The 15,168-nt window shown below is 42.2% G+C and overlaps 1 protein-coding gene across 5 annotated transcripts in view; it reads left to right on the plus strand.

Moving 5' to 3' along the window:
• LOC132380002 (inward rectifier potassium channel 2) overlaps positions 1-15,168 on the plus strand; it is a 285,153-nt gene that overhangs the window by 182,606 nt on the left and 87,379 nt on the right. For 2 of the 5 annotated variants that reach the window (XR_009507599.1, XM_059948444.1), the window contains exon 1: positions 3-11,234. The exons of the other annotated variants lie outside the window; for them this stretch is intronic. The gene's annotated coding sequence lies outside the window, so the exon portion shown is untranslated. Of the gene's footprint in view, positions 1-2; positions 11,235-15,168 lie in introns of those variants that run through there. 5 annotated transcript variants of the gene reach the window in all.

Here is a 15,168-nt window from a genome sequence, read left to right on the forward strand (position 1 = left end):
AAAGCATCCCTATATGCACAATACATCAAAACTTGAAATGGATGTGCTACAGCAGCAGAGGAATACGGTCATACACTCAATATATATACTGAGTGCATATACAGAGTCTAGCAGATGAGTTGCAACTGTTGGAAGCCAAGAAACAATCACACTAATGGAACCATATTTTAATTCTACATTGGGGAAAGAACATAGACTCTCTGAGATGAGAGAGAATGTTGGGAATGGGGAAACAAGTATGAAGGAAGACCTGAAAAACCGGGCCTTTCTTTTTAAGAACAATGCAGAGTCCTGGACGATGATTGAATAATGAAAGGATGGGTCAGGCTAGATAGAAGCAGATTGTTTCCAATAACAAGGTTCCATTGACACTAGATTAAACACAAGAGGTCAATTACAGCAAGCAGGAGAAAGTTCATTACAAAGAGGGTTGTGAAGCCCTGGAATTCCCTATAACATTGATGGTCATACAGCAATTTGATTTCATATGGAGATTTTTAACTCCATAAAACATCACAGTGTACTTTACTGCATTGAGATAGTAACAATGGTAATTTTCACAGTTCCTGCCCACATTACCAAATTCACTATAGATCATTATCATTCCCACACCCAACACTCACCACCCCCCCACACCCCCCCCCCCCACCATCATCACACATTTTATTGTTCCTTTGTGGAATTTAACATCAAATAGTACTCTTGAAGTAGAGGTGATTGTTGCATTATGCTCAACAAGCTCCCACAAACAGTGATAAGATTGCGATAACATATTAGTGTATCTCAGCTCAGCATCCATGGGAACGTTGCATGAATGTTGTGAATTGTTCAAAACAAACTTCACTATACATCACACATGAACTTCCTATGCATAAACTTTAATTAAATAGTTGAATTACATGTCTCCTTACAAATACAAGAAGAATCTGCAGATACTGGTAATCCAAAATGCTGGAGGAACTCAGGAGGCCAGGCAGCATCCTTGGAAAAGAGTAAACCAGTGTTTCCCAACCTTTTTTGCCCAAAGTCCTTCTAAAGCACTTTCATACTTACCAGCACTCACAGTGTAAAAACATGTCTACCATATGCCAATATGAGAAAAATGATTTTGCTTTAAATTTTGATTTGTCTTTAAACCCAGCTTATACAGTACCTGTGCACTGTACAGCAGCTTCAATATCAATGTGATCCTTGAGCTTGATGGTTTTTAGCAAGAGTTGAAATATCTTGTTCAGTTTGTGACAGCAAAAGCCTTTAAGTCCCCACTTGTAATAATGTCCTAGTGGTTCCTGTACTTTGTGAATTTGCAACGAGGAGCAGTTTGGCTCTTTGCCGAAGACCAGGAAGCTTTGTATGACAGTGTAACCACATACCACAAAAGCTGACATTTTGGAAAAGCATTTTTGCTTCTTCATCATTTTGAATTTCAATAATTCCTTCTTGAAAGCTCTTTTCATTTTCTGCAGTCTTGCAAAGAAATGGGTTAATAAACCAGTCCAGAATTTACAGATCATTCAAATCCTTGAACTGATTATGAAAATCCTTCTTCAGTGACTGCAGGTGTAAGCAGTACTCTTGCAAATCACCATCTGTGAAAGAGAGTGCCATAGTTTCCATGCAGGGAAACTGTGAGAACATTCTTCTCCCATTGTTTCCAATTTTCCAACAAAAGTGGAACCTACACTTTTTTGCCTGGATTAAATTGAAATTCTCGCTCTGCAGTTTCATATTTAGAATGTTCATTTTGTCCCATAGATCGGCCAGGTGTGCCACATCTCCACCTAGAAGTTCAATTTTGTTTCCTAAGCTCTTGTCAACTTTAAGCAAGATTTCAACCACAGTGTCAAAAGGATCAAAGAAATGTCTTAAGCAGCAGCCTTTTGGCAGTCAATGCACATCAGAGTGAAGAAGCAAGCATTCAAACTCTTCATCATTGTCTTGGCATAATTGGCAAAATATTCTGCTATTTAATGGATGAGATATAATTTTGTTGATAGATATTACAAGTCATGCTTGAAAAAAGTCATGAACTGAAGTTTTTGGTTGTGAGATGTTGATGATGAATTACACAATGGATTGCAAACAGACTTGGAATTTCTTTTCACATAAATGCCACTAAGCCAACATGGCGACCTGTCATATATGGTGCTCCATCGGTTGCACAAGCAATCATGTTCTTATTTGGAAAATTTTTATCCTCAATATACATCTTCAACTTGTCATAGATTGATTCTCCATTGATATTAGCTTTTAACTTTTTACAGAAGAGAATCTCTTCATAAACTTTTCCGCTTTTGATAAATTGTACATATGCCATTAGCAATGACTCATTTCAGCGCACAGTTGACTCATTCAGTTATCTCAAACTCTGTACAAAGTTAATACTCAATGTCTTCACTCATTTCATCAATATGCTGAGTGAAAGGGATATTGGATACCCTAAACATTAACCTCAAGTTTGAGTCGGTGGTGAAGACTCATGTTAGCATTCATTTCTAGAGATGGAATATAAGAGCAGGGATGAGATGTTGAGGCTCTTGCGAGACCACACTTGGAGTATTGTGTGCAGTTTTGAGCTCCAGATTTTAGAAAGGATACACTGACATTGGAGAGGGTTCAGAGAAGATTCACGAGACCCCTGGTATAGAGCCTGTGAGTAATTTTCTGGCATAGAATTTAAACCATTCATCTTCAGTTTTGGAGTCCAGAATGCTACCAACTGAGCCACAATTCTACTCAAAATACTTTCCATTTGTGGGAGCTTAATGTGCGCAAATGTGCTTTTACAATCTCTGCTTTTAAAAAAGAGAAAATCTGCAGATGCTGGAAATTCTGCCAAAGGGTCTCGGCCCAAAAAGTCGACTGCACTCTTTTCCATAGATGCTGCCTGGCCTGTTGAGTTCCTCCAGTATTTTGTGTGCTCTACTTTAAAATAGTGCCTTTGGTTACAAAAGTACTTCAAATGATTTGAGGTGGCAGAAAGAAATGCAGGTCTTTGTGAATGGAGGGTAATAGAAATATGCCTTTTGGTCCAGTCAGAAAATATCAGACATCATGAGTGACTTCATGAAGAAGTGGGACTGAATTCCAATTTAAATGCCATTTTTCGCAAACATTAAATAGGAAGACAAGATGATTATTTTTATTTGTTTGGTCACGAAACGTGGAAGCACATAAATCTTAACCAACATGTTGTTTCCCATGGCTGATATCAATCTGCTGCATGTGTAAGAAAATAAGGGAAAATACATCATGCTCAAATTGCTTGTCTAAGATGTTATTCAAAGACTTTTGAATCAGGTGATGAGGTCAGGCACAACATGAGAGAAAAAAGTTTGGAATTTGCTTTGACAGCATTCCTGCACATTTGTGATTTACCTTTCTCTTTGACTGACCCCTTGAAATGTTCCTTATCTTTACTAGGGCCAGTTTGGCTACATTCAAATTCCTTCAGCAGACATGGGATAGAAAATGCTACTAAAGTTAGGGCATTGTTGCCGACCTGTGAATAGTTATCGGCAGATAAAATCACGTCAAGGATGCATTTTAAGACAAGACACTCCACCCCATCACATAAAAGCACTTTTCAAAAACTGCAGCTGTCTTTGTCATTAGTGGTGCCTGTTGGGAAATTGAGGACATTCCAGACAAATGCATTGTCATTAATTCTGCACAGGCACACCTACCCTATCAGGTTGGTGAAGTTGTAAAATCAATTCTTAAATGCAGTTCAGGTTAACTCTAACATTTTACTGTAAAACCATAAAGGTAGGGGAGAAAAGGTCAACACCTGCAGAAAGATGATGTTTCAACAATAACAGTATGCACTTAAAAAGTGCCTTTATGCAGTTTACACAGGGTTCAAAGTTATGTGGTGCAATTACGTGGGCTTGCTATGTCAGCACCAGCCTGTGTGGCGATACTTGCAGGCTGGCCCCAGCATGCCACTGAGTGCGTTGATTGTAAATGCAAACGATATATTTCACTGCATGTTTCAATGTACATGTGATAAATAACTCTAAATCTTGACCTTGATCTTGATCTTGTCCACCTTCATCCACCAGTGCCAGGTAATCCACTGAGTTCCTCAAGCAATTTGTAATTTTAGTGGTTCAATGGTTCAATTTAATAACAGAGAATGTACACAATACACAACCTCAAATTCTTACCCCTCACAGACATCCACAAAACAGAAAAAAAATTCCCAAGAAATAAATGACAGAAAATGTTAGTACACCAAAGCCCCCCACACCTTTCCCATGCACAAGCAACTACAAAAGAAACAACCCTCCCCCCACTTGCTCCAGCAGAAGCATCAACCCCCCCCCCCCCATGCAACCACCCTCCATACAAGCAATAGCAAGCCCCCCAAGCCATGGTGGCCATCAAAAACTACTGCCCATCCCAACACTTCGACATCTCAGAGAGGCTCTCTCCCTCACTAGCGGGGGGGAGAGAGAGAGAGAAATCACTCCTACAGCAACGAGAGGGAAGAGCAGCAGCTTGCTGCTTTGACGTTACGATCTGCCGCCTCGCCTGTCTCAGTTCTCAGACTTGGGGTTCAACAGACTCACTCTTTTGAAAAAAGTGATCAGGATGGCTCAAGGAACTTGAGTCTGCTCATCGAAAGCACACAGAAGTCCTCTGTAGAAGACGGAAGGAGCCCACCATGCCCCCAACTACCTACTCACCTGGCCTTCTGTTACTCGGTTCCAGAATGTGTAGATCCTCATTGGCCCCAACTCCGGAGTGGAAGCAAAACAGCCTTGTTTTTGAATTACTGACAAAGCAGAAGAGGAGATGAGCAAATATTGGGCATCAGAAAGATAAGTAACCATTTCTCCTTAATGCTTTTGCTTGGAGCTCTGGAATGTTGACCAACACAGCTGGAAGGCTTGCTGCTCTTCTGCAAATAATGCCAGGTGATTTGCAAAATGAGATAACAGGACAGACTAGTTCTTGGTTAACCTGCCAACTGTATCACATACCTCTAGAATCTTCATAAAGTTGACTATGCATTTCCACACCACCTGATTACAGATGTCATAATAGGGAGGAAATGCAGGTCCTGAAACCTACAATTTGGTTGTTCTCCATTGGTTTATTACTGTCACATGTGCAGAGATATAGTGAGAAACATTATTTTGCATGCCATCCATACTGATCATTCCAAAACATGAATATATTAAGATGGTACAAAGGGAAAGGCAGTAACTGAATGTAGTCATAGTAATAATAGTGTTACTGTTATTGTTACAGAGAAAATGCATTGCAGGTAGACAAAAATGGAGAAAGGGCCATGGTGAGCTAGACTGAGAAACTGAGTTCATCTTTATCATACAGGACGTCCATTCAACAGTCGTATAACAGTGGATTAGGTACTGTCCTTGAGCATGGTGGTATGTCTTTTCAAGCTTGTGTATCTCTCGCCCAATGGAAATGGGAAGAAGAAAGAATGCCTGATGTAGGATGGGCATTTAATTATGTTGGCGGCTTTCTTGAGGCGGCAGGAAGTGTAAATTGAGTTAACAGAGGGGAGGCTGGTTTTCGTGATTGTCCGAGTTGTGTCCACAACTCTCTACGATTTCTTCTGGTCTGAGGCAGAGTGAAAGCAAAAAGCTAGGGTTTCTTGCACCAGAGCCAGGCAGCAGATTCACGCCTTTCCTTTATAAATGCGAAGAATGTTTCTTGAAATGGAAAAAAAAGCCGCTAGAAGAATAAAGTGCAAGCCATTTCGTTTGAGAACACAAGAGACTCTGCAGAGCGACACACACAAAATGCCAGGGGACCTCAGCAGATCAGGCGGCATTTCATCTGAGACTGGTTTGCCTGATCGATGTCTCCTGTTTGGTCAGCTGTCAATGAAGCACTATTAAAAGTCTAGGGATTGCCACCTTGTAGCGGTGGAAAGGCTTGTGAGTTCCTGAGATCCCAATAACGATGCTGTCTAGAGCTTAGCTACTGATAGGGTGACCCGCAGCGTTAAGATTAAAGGGAAGGTTCCAGACAAAGGTGCCAACTAAAACCTCAGTAGTGGAGTCAGAGGAAGATGGACAGTGAGGGTGGAGGGAGGCTGCACCAGTGAAGGGCTCCAGTCATAGAGTCGTAGAAAAGTACAGCACAGAAACAGCCCTTTGACCCATCTAGTCCATGCCAAAACCATTGAAACTGCCCTCTCCCATCAACTTGCACAGGGACCATAACCCTCCATACCCTTATCATCCACATTCCTATCCAAACTTTGCTTAAACATTGAAATCAAGCTTACATGCATCACCTTGTGCTGGCAGCTTGTCCCACACTTCCATGGTCCTCTGAGTGGTAAAGTTTCCCATCCTGTTCTCATTAAACTTTTTACCTTTCACCCTTAACCTGTGACCTCTGGTTGTAGTCCCACCCAACCTCAGTGGAAAAAGCCTGCTAGCATTTACCCTATCTATACCCCTCATAGTTTTGTATACCTCTATCAAATTGACTCTCAGTCTTCTATGTTTTAAGGAATAAAGTTGACTTGCATTCCATGCCACTGGACCCTGACCCCCGACCCCCAATCTGTCAAGGACTGTACGACGGTTGCCCATGTGTCACAGTAAATAAAGTCATGCACAGGCATTCTCTGTTAAGGGAGTAACCCCTTTGGAGAACATCATTCTCAACTTGAGTGATCGCACTGAAATAGAGCTCCAAGTAAGAGTCAGAATAGTCTGGTACCACTTCATAAGGCAGGAAAAAATGTTGTCATCATCTATTGAAAAGTCACTGGCATCACAGTAGGCATCTCTGTCCTGCTGAGTGAAGATTAGTAAGGTTTATGGACTGCAAAGGTTTATAACAGTGTTCAGAGGAGATTTCCCCAATTGTGTTTACTGTATTGTAGACACGGGGATTGAAGGAATTCAGCAGTGTCTTTGTAACATCACTGACGATGAAACCTCAGGAATTATCATGGTATACTCACAGTGTTATTGACATGTAACAGTTGGAAGAATTCACTGTACTGTGCATGTTGAGTCCCTGACTAACATTAATCGGGAGGATTTCTTTATCCAATATTTATGGTGTCACTTTCAGTCAGTGATTAAATTTAATGCTCTGGCTGGATTTATAATGTCACAGACAGCTGACAATCAGAAGACTCCTGTGCACTGTGTTTACGGTGTTGCACATGTCTATCACAGGGGTATTCTCTGTACTCGATGTCACTAACATGTGTCAGAGGAACTCCGCTCACTGTGAATATTTGTGGTAAGATAAAACTGGTCCATTTAAAATGCATTTTCCTTTTAGTCCTCCCTTTTAATCCTGCAGACCTTCTTGGCTTTAGTCTAAAATGGAAACCTCCGTAGGGCTTCCTGTTCCAGCTGATGCTATAAATGTACTTTCCTTAGGTAGATTGCCCTGCCCTAATAAAAGTAGTATCATGATCTTCTTCATCAAACAAAGCCCCCTACCACCCATTCCCCTGGTGGGCATAACCACAAGCTGCTCTAAAAAGCCATTTCAAAGGCGTTTTACAAATTCCCTCTCATGGGATCCAGCACCAGCCTATTTTCTCAACCTACCTGCATATTAAAATCCCTCATGACTTTCCTGACATGCCTTTTTTTTATTGCCATTGTGATTTGTAGTCCACATCCTGACTACTGTTCAGGGGCCTGTGTATAACTCCCACCAACATCTTTTTACCCTTGCAGTTTCTTAACTCTACCCACAAGGATGCTACATAATCCTATCTTGTGCCACCTCTTTCTAAGGATTTGATTTGATTTTTTACCAACAGAGCCACTTCACCCCCTCTGCTTGTCCTTTCAATACAATGCGTATCCTTGGATATTAAACTCCCGACTATGATCTTCCTTTAGCCACATCTCAGTGATGCCCATAACATCATACCTGCCAATCTGTAACTGCACTACAATATCATCTGCCTTATACTGTGTGCATTCAAATGTAACACCTTCAGTACTGTATTCATCACCTTTCTCGATTCTGGTCCCCTGTTACATTTTGTTACTCGTCCCACTGCCTCCAATCTTGCCCTATCATCTGCCTGTCCTTCCTCACCATCTCACCTCACAATGCATCAAGCTCAGCTCTGTCACTCTGGTTCCCTTACCCCTGCAAAATTAGTTCAAATCCACCCCAACATCTCGAGCAAAACTGCCAGATCATTCTATTCTCACCCTCACTGGCACGTGGCGCAGGCAGCAATCCAGAGATTATTACTCTGGGGGTCCTGCTTTTCGGCCTTTTCCCTTCAGGACCTTCTCCATTTTCCTACGTATGTCGTTGGTACCAATATGCACCACTGTTTCTGGCTGTTCACCCTCCCCCTTTAGAATGCCGTGGACCTGATCTGAGACATCCCTGACCCGGGCACCTGGGAGGCAATATGCCATCCGGGTGTTTCCTTCACATCCACAGAATCTGCCGTCTGTTCCTCTAATTATGGAATCTCCTGTCTCTGCTTCACTCCCCTCCACCCCACTTCACTTCTGAGCCGCAGAGTCAGACTCGGCGCCAGAGATAAAGTCCCTGCGGTTTTCCCTGGTGGGTCAACCCCCTGAACAGTATCCAAAGTGGTATACTTATTATCAAGGGGAATGGCCACAGGGGTACTCTGCATTGGCTGCCTATTCCCTTTCCCCCTCTTGACAATCACCCAGCTTTCTGCCTCATGCAATTTAGGGCTGACTACCTCACTGTATCACCTACTCTTTATCTCCTCTGAGCCAAAGGTCACCGAGCTCCAGCTCTAGTTCCTTTACATGGACACTTAACAAGGAACTACAGCTTGGAGCACCTTCGTGCAGATGTGGTTATGAGGGAGACGGAAGGTCTCCCAGCATTCCCACATCTCACAAGAGGAACAGACCACTAACTCTGGACCTATTCTCAGGGCACTAGCTACGTACTAACAGAAAGAAAAAACTTCTTGCACCTTACTTAGAATCACTTCCTGTCAATGACCAAGCTTGCTGAGCCGAAGCCTGAGCACTCTTCTCACATTGTCCACTCGCACAATGGCCACTCCGCTTACACCTCACTTCTTTTTATTGGCTTCTGCCAAGTGCCTATTAGGTCGTTATGACTGCCCCAGATTCTTGTTATACCTCACGATGCCTCACTAACACACAATCTCTGCAGTCTATTGAAAAGTCTCAAAAGCACCGAGCTCTTTTTAAGCCTTGCACTGTGTCACCAACGAACAGCCTCGCACGATGATTGTCCAGCGCCATTTATACCAATCCAACATTAATCCTATTTTACTCTCCTCACATTCCCATTAACTCCCCTGAGATTTTACCATAGCTACATGACACAGGCAATTTACAGTAGCCACTTAACATATCAGTCTCCGTGTCTTCGTGCACCCAGAAGAAACCCCAAGGGGTCACAGTGTGCATGTACAAACTCTGCTTGGAAGTGAGGAATGGCCTTTAGTGGAGATGATCCTAACTGGTTGGATGAAGAGTCCCAGCCCGAAACATCGACTGGTTATTCTTTTCCATTGACTCTGTGTGACCTGCGGAGCTCCTCCTGCATTTTGTATGTGTTACTCTGGATTTCCAGCATTTGCAGGTTTTGTTGTATTTAGAAGCATGGCCTGTTATGGAAGCACCAATGCACAGGGACAGAAATTGGTGGAAACAGCCCAGTCCATCACAAGCAAAGTCCTCTCCACTATTGAGCACATTTACATAGAGAACTGCCACATGAAAGTAGCATCCATCATCAAAGACCCCCTCACTGCCCAGGTCATGCCCTCTTCTCACTGTACCATTGGACAGAAGGTACAGAAACTCTAGGTCCCACATCACCAGGTTCAGGAACAGTTGTTACGCTTCAATCATGAGGCTCCTGTACTGGCGTGGGTAACATCACTCATCCCACCTCTAAACTGATCTGCAACTTTCTAGGACTTTTTAACAACGCATGAGCTCAGTATTATTACTTTTTTAAATACGAGAAATTCTGCAGATGCTGGAAGTGAGTGAATAGTCAATGTTTCAGGCTGAGATCCTTCTGAAGAAGGGTTTTGGCCCAAAACGTTGACTGTTTATTCAATTCCATTGACGTTGCCCGCTCTGCTGGGTTCCTCCAGTATTTTGTGTGTATTTCTTTATTTTTTTACTTTTCACATTGGTTGTTTGTCAATCATTGTTTATGTATAGTTTCCATAAATTCTATAGTATTTCCTTATTTTCCTGTAAATGCCCGCAAGAACAGGAATCTAGAAGTGATATATGGTAACATATACAGTACATACTTTGATAATAATTTTGACTTTGACCTTGAATCCTGCAAGCTGTAAGATGGATGCATCACTCTGCTGCCATATCCTCCTTCAAAGCCTTAGCTGTCCTGTTCAATTCAGAGGACTGTCCCCATATGGGTCCACTATTAAACTGTATTTATAACGTTTCCAGTAGTTATGTCCCTTCTCCCTCCCAGAAGTCATTCCTGGCTCCCTCCTTGCCCTCATCAAATGTTTCCCCTAATTTAACTAGCAGAAACATGGCATCACTTTACATTGATAATATCCAGCTCTGCTTCACCGTCATTTCTGTTGATTCTCTAATGTCCAAATATCAAAGTCTGCAAACTTCAGCTCCTCATCCGAGCTTGTTTCCCCTTTCTTGTCCATTTCCATATAGTTATCTAGCCCTTATTAAACTGTTTCGCAGTCTAATTCAAACTTGGATCACGAGCTAAATCCATTCTAGGCCATAACTTCTGCAGTTTCTAGCATCCCCTTCCTCATGTTGTGTCAGTGTTCTGGCCTGAGTCCGGGAACCTCATTCCCTTGATCCCTTCACATCCTTCTGCTTAAGATCCACTTTTCCAAACATTTTCTCTTTTATTTTGACATCCATTTCTGTCTGACTAATATATAGTAAGAGCGTTACATGCCCACTGATATGAGGAACTGATAAGAAAGGCTTTGGGCTTTTCTGGGGATCAGATCTACGGATTCAATTCCGTTTCGAATGTTGTTCACTTCAACAGTTTCCATGATTTGTGTTTTTTTTTCCTCTCGCGCATCGGGTGTTGGCCTTTTAAAATCTTCTTTTCTTTAATTGGGTTCTTGCTTTGTGACCACCTGTAAGCAAGCAGATCTCAAGGTTGTGTAACGTGCACGTCCTTTGACAGTAAACGTACTTTGAAGAGGAGATTCTGCAGATGCTGGAAATCTAGAGCAACACACACAAAACGCTGGAGGAACTCAGGAGGTCAGGCAGCATCTCTGAAGAGGAATTTGTATACTTTCAGAGCATTATTATGCATATTAAATTTGCACTTACTGTGATTAGAGGAAGTCTCTTCCTTGCCATGATGCTAATGACATTGAATGATAAATTGAAACCTTGCCTTACAATAACATCTGCTTCACTGAGTAATGCTTCACTGGAGTTATGCTTGTGCACATGCGATCGTACAGCCAAGACACCATTGTAATAAAAAGCCCCTGACAAAAAAAAACATGTAGGCGGGAGTACAATGCTGCTGTTTAGCACTCTCTGTACCAAGAAACTACATAACCTTGGAGATTCGTGGACAGCCTCTGAAAAATATCTGACCTTTAAAACAAGACCAAAACAATATTTCTGTCCTTCACGTTAAAATAAACACTGAGAACAATTTGATTCCACTTTGTGGCACTCCTCACACACGGAGGGGGGCTAATCTACCCAGTTATTATAATGGCAGTGCATCTTGTGGATTACCTGGCAGACAGATAAAATGGGGCACTCACTAATGATTGAGCAGATAGGTAGATGCATTTATAAAGAAGTTCATTAAACACATTAGGAGAAGTAATAGATGGATATTCCACAAAAGCCCACTCAAGAGGGCACTTCGGAGGATATTCCAGTTGGGTCCAAGGGTATTTATTTTATTTATTAATTCTTGAAATATGGTGTTCGTCCAAATATAATGAAATAATGGATGAATAAATATATGGTATAAAGATAGGTATATGGACAGGAAAGGAGTGGAGGGTTATGGGCTGAGTGCGGGTAGGTGGGACTAGGTGAGATTAAGAGTTCGGCACGGACTAGGAGGGCCAAGATGGCCTGTTTCCGTGCTGTGTGTTATATGGTTAAATGGTTATAAACCACCATACATTTATTTAAGTAGTGGAATTGTAAACACGAGAGATTCTGTAGATGCTGAGAATCCGGGGCAACTCAGACAAGACCTGGGAGGAACTCAGCAGGTCAGGCTGCATCTACGGAGTCACTGTTTCGGGTCATCGAACAGTGGAAATGTAAATAAATGAAAAGCACCCGTTGTACTGCTAGAGTCACAGAGTCGAAGAGCACTACAGGACAGAAACAGGCCCTTTGGCCCACCTAATCCAGGCCAAGCTGTTATTTTGCCTAATCCCATAAATCCGCAACTGGACCATAGCCCTCATGCCTTTCCAATCTATTTATCTACCTAAACTTCTCTTAGCTACTGAACTAAAAAAATACAACATGCTCCATCCACTATAGTCTGCATTAACAACCTCTGTCCAGCTGTCTTCTATTGACAAAAGGGTGTGTCATCTACCTGTTCTGTCAGTTCCTGTAAAATTCTCAAAAACTCTATCATTATCTGAGGCAAATTTTCTTCTATACACATTGGGTACATCTGTTAATAAAAATATCTAATCAGCCAATCATATGGCAGCAACTCAAGGCATGAAAGCATAGAGGCATGATCAAGAGGCTTAGTTGCTGTACAAACCAAACATTAGAATAAGGAAAACACGAGGAAATCTGCAGATGCTGGAAATTCAAGCAACACACACAAAATGCTGGTGGAACACAGCAGGCCAGGCAGCATCTATAGGGAGAAGTGCTGTCGATGTTTCGGGCCGAGACCCTTCGTCAGGACTAACTGAAAGGAAAGACAGTAAGAGATTTGAAAGTAGGAGGGGGTGGGGAGATGCAAAATGATAGGAGAAGACTGGAGGGGCGGGGTGAAGCTGAGATCCCTTTTGCCAATCATAATCCTTTCCTTTCTCTAGCTCTGTATCCCTTTTGCCAATAACATTGACTTCTCTTACTTCTGTTAATGCCCCTCCTCCCCTTCTTACCCCATCCCTGATATATTTAGCTTTTTTTCCCCCTCTTTTTTTTCTCTCTCTTTCTGCCCATCACTCTGCCTGTTCTCCATCTCCCTCTGGTGCTTTCCTCCTCCTTTCTTTCTCCCTAGGCCTCCTGTCCCATGATCCTTTCCCTTCTCCAGCTCTGTATCCCTTTTGCCAATCACCTTTCTGGCTCTTAGCCATCCCACCCCCTCCGGTCTTCTCCTATCATTTTGCATTTCCCCTCCCCCTCCTACTTTCAAATCTCTTACTATCTTTCCTTTCAGTTAGTCCTGACGAAGGGTCTCGGCCTGAAACGTCGACAGCGCTTCTCCCTATAGATGCTGCCCGGCCTGCTGTGTTCCACCAGCATTTTGTGTGTGTTATTAGAATAAGGAAGGAAGGCAATCCAGGTGCCTTTGACCACGGAATCATTGTTGGTGCCAGACAGGGTGGTTTGAGTATCTCACAAGCTGCTAATCTCCTGGGATTTTCACACACAACAGTTTCTAGAGCTTACAGAGAATGGTAAAAAAAAACATAAGAAAATATACAGTGGGTGCCATTTCTGTAAGCTCAGGAAGGTGACAGTAACTCAAATAACCACGCATTACTACAGTGGTGTACAGAAAAGCAGCTCTGAATGCATAACATGTCGAACCTTGAAGCAGATGGGCTACAGCACCAGAAGACCAGGAACATACATACAGTGGCCAATATATGAGGTACGGGAGGAACATAATAAAGTGGCCAATGAGTGTATAAAAAAGAATCCCATTACCAGCGGTGACTTTCAATTCTTGCCAAAAATAGAGCGCATGGATAATAGATTTTATTAAATGTGTTAATTACTTTTAATTTTAAATTTGATGTTAATTTAAGTATTTAAATTTATGAAGGATTTGCCTCAATGTGGTGAGCATTCATTTAGTGCCAAGCATGAAGTTAACCGTTCAAATTGAGTTTTCTGTCATATGCACAAGTGCAGCAAGGTACATGTGCACTGAAAGTCTTGCTTTTAGCAACATCATGTCGAGTCAGACAGCATACAGTGTAAATTGTACAATACTGAAGAAAAAGAGTTCAAAGCAAGGCACTATGGAACAAGTCTCTGTGGTTTGTGGTGTTCCATTGCTGAGGTAGTATGAGGGCATTGCAGGTTAGCACAAGAACATGATGATTGTAGGAAAGTAGCTGCTCCTCAACCAGCCAGGACTTATAGCTCCTGCACCTCCTGCCCAACGGCAATAGTGGAAAGAGCGCCTGACCTGGCTGGTGTGAATCCTTGATGACAGATGCCACTTTCCTGAGGCAGCACCTCGCATAGGTGCTGCCAATGGTAGGGAGGACTGTGGCCCCAATGCACTGGACTGTCTCCACTTTCGTCTGCCAGTTCTTGCATTTCCATGCATTGGAATTTATATACCAGGCCATGATGTAACCAATAAGAATGTTTTCAGGGGAGCTTTTCTCAAACTTTTCTCAAGCTTTTCTCAAACTTTTCTCAAAAGTTTGTAAGAGTAAAGTGCTAAATCTCCTTACACTTCCAAGAAAGTAGAGGTGCTGGCATGCCTTTAGTATTATTGAGCTATGTGCTGCGTTCAGGACTCTTTGATATATATCACTTTGCCAATACCAATAACGACTGTTCAATGTGATAGATAAATTACAATGTAAGCAAAACCAGTGGTCAGATTAAGCACTGCCTTTCATCACAGAATCACTATAACAAGGGTCAGTCAAATGATTCTCTGAAAGAATTATCCAATTGGTTTCATTCCTTTGGAGAAGGAAGAAACCAGAGATGCTGGAATCTCATTCCTTCGCTCTTTCCCATTAAGTACTGATTAATTTCCTCATCTAATCCTACAAATCCATGAATTGATAGTGGTGGCAGTGGCAGTCATCAACCACCCTATTGCATTTGGGATATTGTGACTGTCAGTGCAGATAGCAGATATATTGCACCACTCTCTGCATGGGCAAAACCTGCTAGTTCCAAAAGCTAAGGTAAAAAATCCTTCAACATCTGCTTGACGATAGCATGTGTCATTAACTGAAGGTACTACAGTGCCCCGGCTTTCTAA

This window comes from Hypanus sabinus, chromosome 23 (assembly GCF_030144855.1).
Source record: "Hypanus sabinus isolate sHypSab1 chromosome 23, sHypSab1.hap1, whole genome shotgun sequence".
Classification (NCBI taxonomy): domain Eukaryota; kingdom Metazoa; phylum Chordata; class Chondrichthyes; order Myliobatiformes; family Dasyatidae; genus Hypanus; species Hypanus sabinus.